Genomic DNA, 8,878 nt, shown 5'->3' with positions numbered 1-8,878 from the left:
TCGTCCAAAACTATTTATTCAGTTCTGCAGAACCGGGTGTTACCTCAATGGCTTCCCACGAGGCACACACACAGATTGTATCCCCGCACGTTATATACATGTAGGAGTGGGTTGGGCCTTCTACTGTCTCAGCCAATGAGTGTTAAAGTTCCCCACTGTCCTCCTGATGGATGAGATTATTTGGTTATTCACCCAGCCAATCAGTGTTCGAGTTCCCCGCTTCTCCCTTATATGGATGATGACGTACAGCCGTGGTTGTGGGCGGTCCCTCAGCCACTAGGAAAGCTGTTTCCATTGTTCCATTCATGAAAATCTGGGGGAGTGTCTGCTCGTGCTTACTACAAGGTAGAGAAGACTAAAATGGTGGCTTTGTACTTACTGTGTGCTTACTACAGCAGTTAATGATTTAAAAATTACACCACCCCCTACAGAAGGGAATAGCAAGGGAAAATGTAGAGCCCATTAGGGAGCAAGGTGGTAGTCTGAGTGAAGCTGGAGAATGTTGATAGAGTGTTTATTGAGTACACATCTATCTTTATTTGAAAGAAGGAGGATTCAAGTAGAGAATTTATGGGGTATAATTTTAAAGTGAAAGACAGGAGGTTGAGGGGGGATTTCAGGAAAACGTTTTTCACCCAAATGTAGTGGTGTGGGCATGGACAGTCCTGCTTGGGAGAGTAGTAGAGGCGTGTAACCTCACAACCTTTAAAGAATACTTGGATGAGTAATTGAACTATTATAACATTTAAGGCTATGGCGAAAGTGAGGACTGCAAATGCTGGAGATTAGAGCTGAGTGTGGTGCTGGAAAAGCACAGCAGATCAGGCAGCATCCGAGGAGCAGGAAAATCAACGTTTCAGGCAAAAGCCCTTCATCAGGAATCAGGAATTTAAGTCTATGGGCCTAGAACAGGAAAGATAGGACTAGTATATTTTTGGCAGTTTAGATCAATGTGCTGAAGGGGCATTTCTGTGCTGTATGATTCAATGAAGCCACCATTTTTGCCATCTCCAGCAGGATGCCACCAACAATGTATTATCATTGCCTTATCAGTATTCCACAGGAAGCATGCCCTTCAGGACATCCCAGTCCACTCCTCCTCCATTCCCAGCACCTCCTCATGCACCTACCCATACAATTGCAGAAGGTGCACTTGCCTGTTTACCTCCTCACTAGCCAAGTACCCAGGTGAAGTACTGATCTCCCTGCCCACTATTCAATGTAGTCTACTGTATTCGCTGCTCACAATGTGGTCTCTACACCAGGGAGAGGAAATGCAGACTTGGTGACCACTTTGTGGAACACCTCCGCTCTGTTCGTAAAATTGACCCCAAATTTTCAGTTGCTGCCACTTCAACACACCCCTGTGTTCCCTTGGCAACATCTCTGTCTCAATCCTGATTTGGTACTCCAGCAAAACTCAATGCAAGCTGGGGGACCTGCTGACTTTCACCTGCATTTTCTGTTTTTGTGCCACGGATGGGAACTGGTTAATGGACAGAAATAGAGAACAGAATAAATGAACCATTCTCATGCTAGGACCTGAGCTATTCACAATCTATAATAATGATTTGTATGTGAGAAAAAAATTTAATATTTTCAAGTTTGTTCATGACACAAATCTCAGTGAAAATATGAGTTGTGAGGAGGAGGCAAAGAGACTTTTCAGGGGAATTCAGACAGACTGAGTATGAGAGCAAGAACATGTCAGATGAAATATAGTGTGGAAAAATATTATGTTATCCATTTCTGTTGGATAAACAGGAATGCAGAGGTTACTTTTACATGGTGAGAGATTGGGAAGTGTTAATGTTGAAAGGGTATCCCTGAAAGCTAACACGCAGATGCAGGAAGAAATTAGGAAGGCAAATGGTGTGTTGATCTTTATTACAGGAGGATTTGAGTAAAGAAGTGTTGCTGCAATTGAGTGGAGTTTTAATGAGAGTGTACTTGGAGTAGTATACAGTTTTGGTCTCATTGCATTAATATTTTACATTAGGAATAATACATTAGGAAGTTTCATATGTATAATTACATAAGGAAGTCATGATTTGGAGGTGCTGGTGTTAGACTGGGGTGTACAAAGTTAAAAATCACACAATAGCAGGTTATAGTCCAACAGATTTATTTGGAAGCACTAGCTTTTGGAGCGCTGCTCCTTCATCAGGTGGTTGTGGAGTATAAGATCGTAAGACAGGATTTTATAGCAAAACTTTACAGTGTGATTAACTGAAATTATATATTGAAAAAGACCTGGATTGTTTGTTAAGTCTTTCATCTTTTAGTCTGACCATGTTGGTTTCATTTCTTTCATATGTACATCCCAGAATGTTTTTTTAAAAGTTACATTGTCAAGTGAACTTTAACAATAGGTGCCATGTCAACTCAGATAATGCATTGGAGGTGTGAGGTTAAAGTCTGTCTGTCTTTGCCCCCAATGTTCAGACCGATTCTATTTCTAAGAAAGGGATTATTTACAGAATCATGCAGTTTTTGATTAAAATAAAATGTAATTCTGCAAGTACAAATTCACCCCACAAACTTATATGTGTGTGTGTGTGTGTGCATGTGTGTCTGGAGAGTTGTAAGTGTCTGTAAGAGAGTGTGTGTATGCGAGTGTAAAGGGCTATAAGTCTGTGAGAGGGTGCATGAGTGTGTGTGAGTATGGGGGGGGTTCTGTATGTGTGAGCATATGAGAGAGAGCTTGTTTATCAGAGAGAGTCTATGTGAGTGTACGGGTCTGTAGGAGTGTGTGTGTGCATGTGTATGAGAGAATGCGTAGTGCAGTGGGGTCACCTGCAGTGTGACATGAACCCAAGGTCCTGGTTGAGGCCATCCCCATGTGTATTGAACTTGGTTATCAGCCTCTGCTTGGCCACTTTGAGTTGTTGCCTGTCCTGAAGTCTGCCTTGGAAGGTGGTCACCCGAAGGACCGAGGTCAAATGTCCCAGACTCACTCTACCTCAAACCCACGGATAACCTCAAGATGCTACACTTCTCTAGTTTCCACCTGAAATAAGCACATGAATGATGATGGGTTGGTGTAGGGGGATGAGCTGAAAATAGTTCAAGGTCGGTGCAACATCGAGGGCTGAAGGGCCTGTTTTGCGCTATATTGTTCTATGTTCTATGAAACATATTAAAACAACCATCCCCTACAGACAAGCCCTCAGCATACATAGGATCTGTTTGGATGAGGAGGAACATGACAGACACTTGAAAGTGCTCAAGTATGCCCTCATAAGAACAGGATACGATGCTCAAATCATCAACCCCCAGTTCCAATGTGCCACAGTGAGAAACCGCAATGACCTCCTCATATGACAAACATGGGCTGCAATAGACAGGGTACCCTTCGTTGTCCAGTACTTTCTGAGAGCCAAACAAGTATGTCATCTTCTATGCAGTCTGCAACACATCATCGATGAGGATGAGCACGCGCACACACACACACGCGTGCACGGACTGCCATACACAAGCTCTCATATGCACACACATACACCTCTTGCATTCACACCCACACACGCACCCTCTCAAAGACATATACCCCATCACACTCACACACACACACAAACTTAACCAAGCTTACACACACACTATCACGTGCACTCACACCTACATGCACGCACTCACATGCACACTGTCTACCGCTCCAACATGCGCACATGTATAAGTTTATGGGGTGAATTTGTTTTTGCAGAATTACATTTTATTTGCTTAAAAAGCTGCATGAATCCATGTAAAACTATACAGAGGGTTTGTCAGTCTAACTCAACATTGGGACACAGACAGACTTCACACTATTGTTTGAAAAGCTGAGCTACTTTAAGAATGTAATTTAAAAGAAGTTCTTGGATTTACATTTAAAGAACAGAATCCAGCATATCCCATTCTAAAAGATGAAGGATTTAATCTAAAATTGTTTAATGTATCACATCTCTATGACACTAAACTCCTTTGGCTATAAATTCTATGATTAGAGTGGTGCTGGAAAAGCACAGCAGTTCAGGCAACATCCGAGGAGCAGGAAAATCCTCATCTTCCGCCTCGGAACACTTCAACCCCAGGGCATCAATGTGAACTTCACCAGTTTCCTCATTTCCCCTTCCCCCACCTCACCCCAGTTCCAGACTTCCAGCTCAGCACTGTCCCATGACTTGTCCTACCTGCCAATCTTCTTTTCCACCTATCCACTCCACCAAACTCCCTGACCTATCACCTTCATCCGCTCCCCCACTCACCTATTGTACTCTATGCTACTTTCTCCCCACCCCCACCCTCCTCTCATTTATCTCTCCACCCTTCAGGCACTCTGCCTGTACTCCTGATGAAGGGCTTTTGCCCGAAACGTCGATTTTCTGCTCCTCGGATGCTGCCTGAACTGCTGTGCTTTTCCAACACCACTCTAATCCAGAATCTGGTTTCCAGCATCTGCAGTCATTGTTTTTACCTATAAATTCTATGATCATGATCTTATTTTCCACTACCATCTGATGAAGGAGCAGCACTCCAAAAGCTAGTGCTTCCAATTAAACCTGTTGGACTATAACCTGGTGTTGTGTGATATTTAACTTTGTCTACCCCAGTCCAACACTGGCAGGTGCAATCGTGTTGAGGTAGAAAGTCAGCCATGATCTAGTTGAATGATAGTGTAGCCTAAAGGAACTGAATGGCCTAACCCTGCACCTAGTTCTTATATTCATGTGACTTATTATTTTTCCTTCTCTGGTACATTCTCTCTAAATTTCTCTCCTCTGATTCCATTTGACTTCTTCTTTCCTCTCTGATGTATCATCTTTCTCTGACTCCCTTTTCTTCTCTCATTTGCTCATTCTCCATCAACTTCTTTCACAATCTTTAACTCACGTATCCATTCTGCCTCTGCAGCTGGAATGAAATCAGAACCACAGGAGTTTACAGGCAGTGTTTCTAACCACACAATTGAGGTCATACCAGTTGACAGCAGCAAAGAGCTAACCACAGTGAATGGTCAGCGCAAAAAAACGATCACCCCTGAGATGATTCTGAAACGAATGGTCCTGTAAGGCACCATCTCCATTCCTATGTTACTTCAGTTTTATACAAGCAGTTAAGTAGATAATTCTGTGAAGAGAAGGTCATCAAATGGAGAGAGGACTATTGAATAAAAATGATTGATTTTTTAAATACTTTAGGAATGGATATAGGATGGTTGGTTCTCAAGTTAGCACATTTAGTGTATCACAATAAGGGACAAGATTGTTAAAAGTGAAAAGCATCTGTTAAAATAAAATTAAGCCAGAATTTGTAAAACAATGCAGAACAACTTTTGAAAGCTAAAATTGTGTTATACTTTATGTTTCTGAGTTGATGTTGTCATTCATAGCTTGTTAATTGAATAATGTTAATAGCTTATGTATTCTAATTCCTTCACATCTAAGCTTTGTTGCAGCTCAAGACCATTCCCAGCCAATTACAGACAAAATACAAGCAATGTTCGTTTAGTAAAGAAAAGGGGACATATGTTTTCACTACTCCTTTGCATGCTATGCATTTTTAAACTGGTGCCCACTATAAGAAATGATGAGCTAATTTGCAGAGAATTAGTACAATTGCTACGTCTTGTGAACAATATGATGGATATGAGATTTTGAATTTCCTTGGTCTTATTGCCAAGTTTCTGGTGTCAGTAAAGAACACAGTACCCCATTGGGTGGGCTGGTTGCAGTAGTGAAAAGTTCCATTGAACGCTCTCTTGTTGAGTTAGCCAGAATTAGCAACAGCACTGAAGAGGCAAAGGGAAATTGACCAGACTCCTGATGCTTAGTGCTGTTAAATGGCTCTGGTTTTGTGAGTTCAGCTGTGAGGGTAGGCACTGTGGAATGAATCAGCTGACCTGTGACACCACGCAATATTTCAGAGTTGAATTTCCATGCAATTTCTTCCAAATGTTATTTCATTCAAAAATACATGGCATTTCTTGAAATAATGGCAGAAGCATGGTTGATGCTTAGGAGAATCCCTTGTACAAATTCAAATCTTCCCTTGCCCAGTTTTAGACATGCAGATTGGGCACATTGTAAATTCCCAGTAGACAACAAACGTCATGGCTTGTGCCAGCTTAAGAAGTCAAGGTTTTCAGCAGTGAAAGCAGAAGAACTGATTGAAGAAAGGAATAAGACCATTTTCTTTGGAAATATAAGATATTCCAGTTTACTTTCCTGGACCAGTACTTGTTGCCCAGTGTAATTTCCTGAAGCTGATAAGCTGCTTTCCAGTGAATCCTAATGGTGCTAGATGTTTGGAATACATGTCCATGATGGAGTTCAGAAATTTAGCTCTAAGTATTAGTTATATCACTCCTCATTTAGGAGGTGATGGAGCAATATAATGTGATCGGACCAAGTACGCAATAGTGTATGCCTTTTTTATCTAGATTTCTAAGCTCCAGTTCTTTTAACATTTACCATTTATGTTAAGTTTATCTCAAATCTCTACTATGTCTATCTGTCCGAACTTTGACCTTGTCTGTTAATTCAGTGGTTGGCTTCAAGTTTTCAGTGCTACATGGGCCATTAATCCATCATGAATTTGTTGTTTCAGTCTGTTTCACAGTAATGTTTAACAGTATCACTTATTTTAACATTCTTTTTGAGAGATTTTAACCTTGTGAAGAGTTTATGACTAGTTCTTCTGCCCTTGTTTTTGCATCTGGCCTCACAACATAAACTTAGTAAACAATTGCAAGTGGAGGGGAATTATGTTGCTTGTCTAAAAGAAGTTTACCGTTACAACTTAAATTAAGGTTAAATAGAAACTGACATGAGATGAGATGATTGCTCACGAAGTGGAAAATATCACCTGATTTACAGGTATGTTTTTGTCACTAAATACTCAGTCATTGCTTCTTTAATAATTAAAGCTGACAATTCAGTATAGTGTTGAGAGACTGTTAAATTGTCAGTAGTTTTGTCCTTTATTTGGGATGCCTATCTGCTTGTTTATGGAGACATTAAAACTTTCAGGGCACTTGTTAAAGCAGAACAGAGTCTTTCAAGTGTCATGATACTTGTACTCATTTAAAATCAGGCATTAGCTGTTGCTCTCTCTCATCTCCTCCTATTCCTCCCCCTCTCTTCCCAAAATAAATGAATTGATGGTGCATAATCAGTTAAAATGTCTGGAATTTTCTGTGTACAAAACGATTGTGATATTACAGCAGTAGTTGCTATAGCCATTATTTCTGATTGAAGCACTTTGGAATGTTACTGAGAGAGGTTAAAATAGTGTTGAACAAATCTGAATCTTTACTGATTTGTGGTGTGCAGCTTTTCAAAAGATACATCAGCCAAATACATTTTTGGACTTATACTGCAAAATAATGAATTGCCTCAAAGCGTTTCACAGTCATCAACGTTTGTTTGGACATTCCACAGTTACGGATCACAGAATAATTTTATTGAGGGATAAACTTGTAGACATATTGAAGCCACCTCTTTCACACATTGTTTGGATTTCTTCACCACCGGGCCTGATGAAGTATGAAATGGGCAACATTTGTCAGCCCTCATTTTACAGCACTGGACAAGACAAATTTGCAGCCCATAGTTTTCAAAAAGAAATGTGTATTAGAAAATGTACACTGTTTGTAATTTTTCCCTTTCTCGTTTCTTTTTACTGTAACTGTTATCTCTGAAATAATGTTTAAAGTTGCAAACTGTTGAAAATAATGTTGAAGTTGAAGGTAATTTTTGCATTATGTTTGTTCTTTTGGTTATGCTGTAAAACTTGCAATATTGTCAGAAGACATTTTTATTGTAACTGAAATGAATTTATTGCTTTTTGTATTTCTGTGCATGTTGTGTAAGTACAGAAATGCTGTGCTCACTAAATAAACGGAGCATGTTCTCCTGACACATGCTTTCGGTTGTGTGATGAGTACTATGCAGTGTTTCCATCATTTAAAAGACCGATCAAAAGCATTCCCACTGTGTTTGTTTGTGGGAGTAGTACCAGGTAATCTGCTGATTTATGCAAATAGTGATTGCACTTGATTCTGTATGGCAGTATTGGCAGACAGTCAATTGAAATGGGGAATTAATATTATCCAGACTGCTGAAGTGTTCCTTATAAATGTGCCCCCCACTTGAAGTATGTTTTAATAGTGTCTTTTATTTTTAATATGGTTGGTAAATTAGAGAATTTCTGCAATAGTGCTTCCACAATTTTCATTTTAGCATAGTTACTAATTCTTAAAGAAAACTTCTGCTCAGTGTGTCTGTCCTCAATTCTCCTGACTTATCACCTGTCCTGCTCTGTAAACCTCCTGCCTGCCACTACCCACTTCTTCTCTCTCCCTTTTGCCACTCCTATCCCAAGCCATCATTCACAATGTAGATTCAGGAGAGGGAAGAGGCCACTGGGAGAGAAGTGGCAAGTGAGAGATTTTGGAGTGGGAAGTGCAGGTGGAGTTAGGTGGCAAGTCGGAATTGGGAGAGGCAGGAAGTGAAGGTGAGAAACATGGAAAGCTCGATTGGCTGCTGCTAAACAACAGCAGGATCAATTTCAGTAGTAAGGAATAGAACCAGCAGTAGACCATTTGATCCCTGAAAACTGTGCCACCATTAATAAGATCATGGCTTATCAGCCCCAAGCCTCAGTTCCTCTTTCATGCAATATTTCAAAATCTACCTACTTCTACTTTAAGTATTTTCAGAGCTCTCTGGTGTAGAGAATTCCAGACATTCACGACCTTCGGGGAGAAGGAATTACATTGCAACTTTGTTTGAAATGTGTGCCCCGTAGTTCTATAAAAATGTTCGCAAGTTCAAGATTCCCCCACTAATGAAAACATCTTTTCTACATCTATCCTGTCAAGACCCCTCAAAATCTTGTATAT

Source organism: Chiloscyllium plagiosum, chromosome 35 (genome assembly GCF_004010195.1).
Source record: "Chiloscyllium plagiosum isolate BGI_BamShark_2017 chromosome 35, ASM401019v2, whole genome shotgun sequence".
Lineage (NCBI taxonomy): Eukaryota > Metazoa > Chordata > Chondrichthyes > Orectolobiformes > Hemiscylliidae > Chiloscyllium > Chiloscyllium plagiosum.
The sequence above is the reverse complement of the archived record's forward strand: the minus strand, read 5'-3'. Positions refer to the sequence as shown.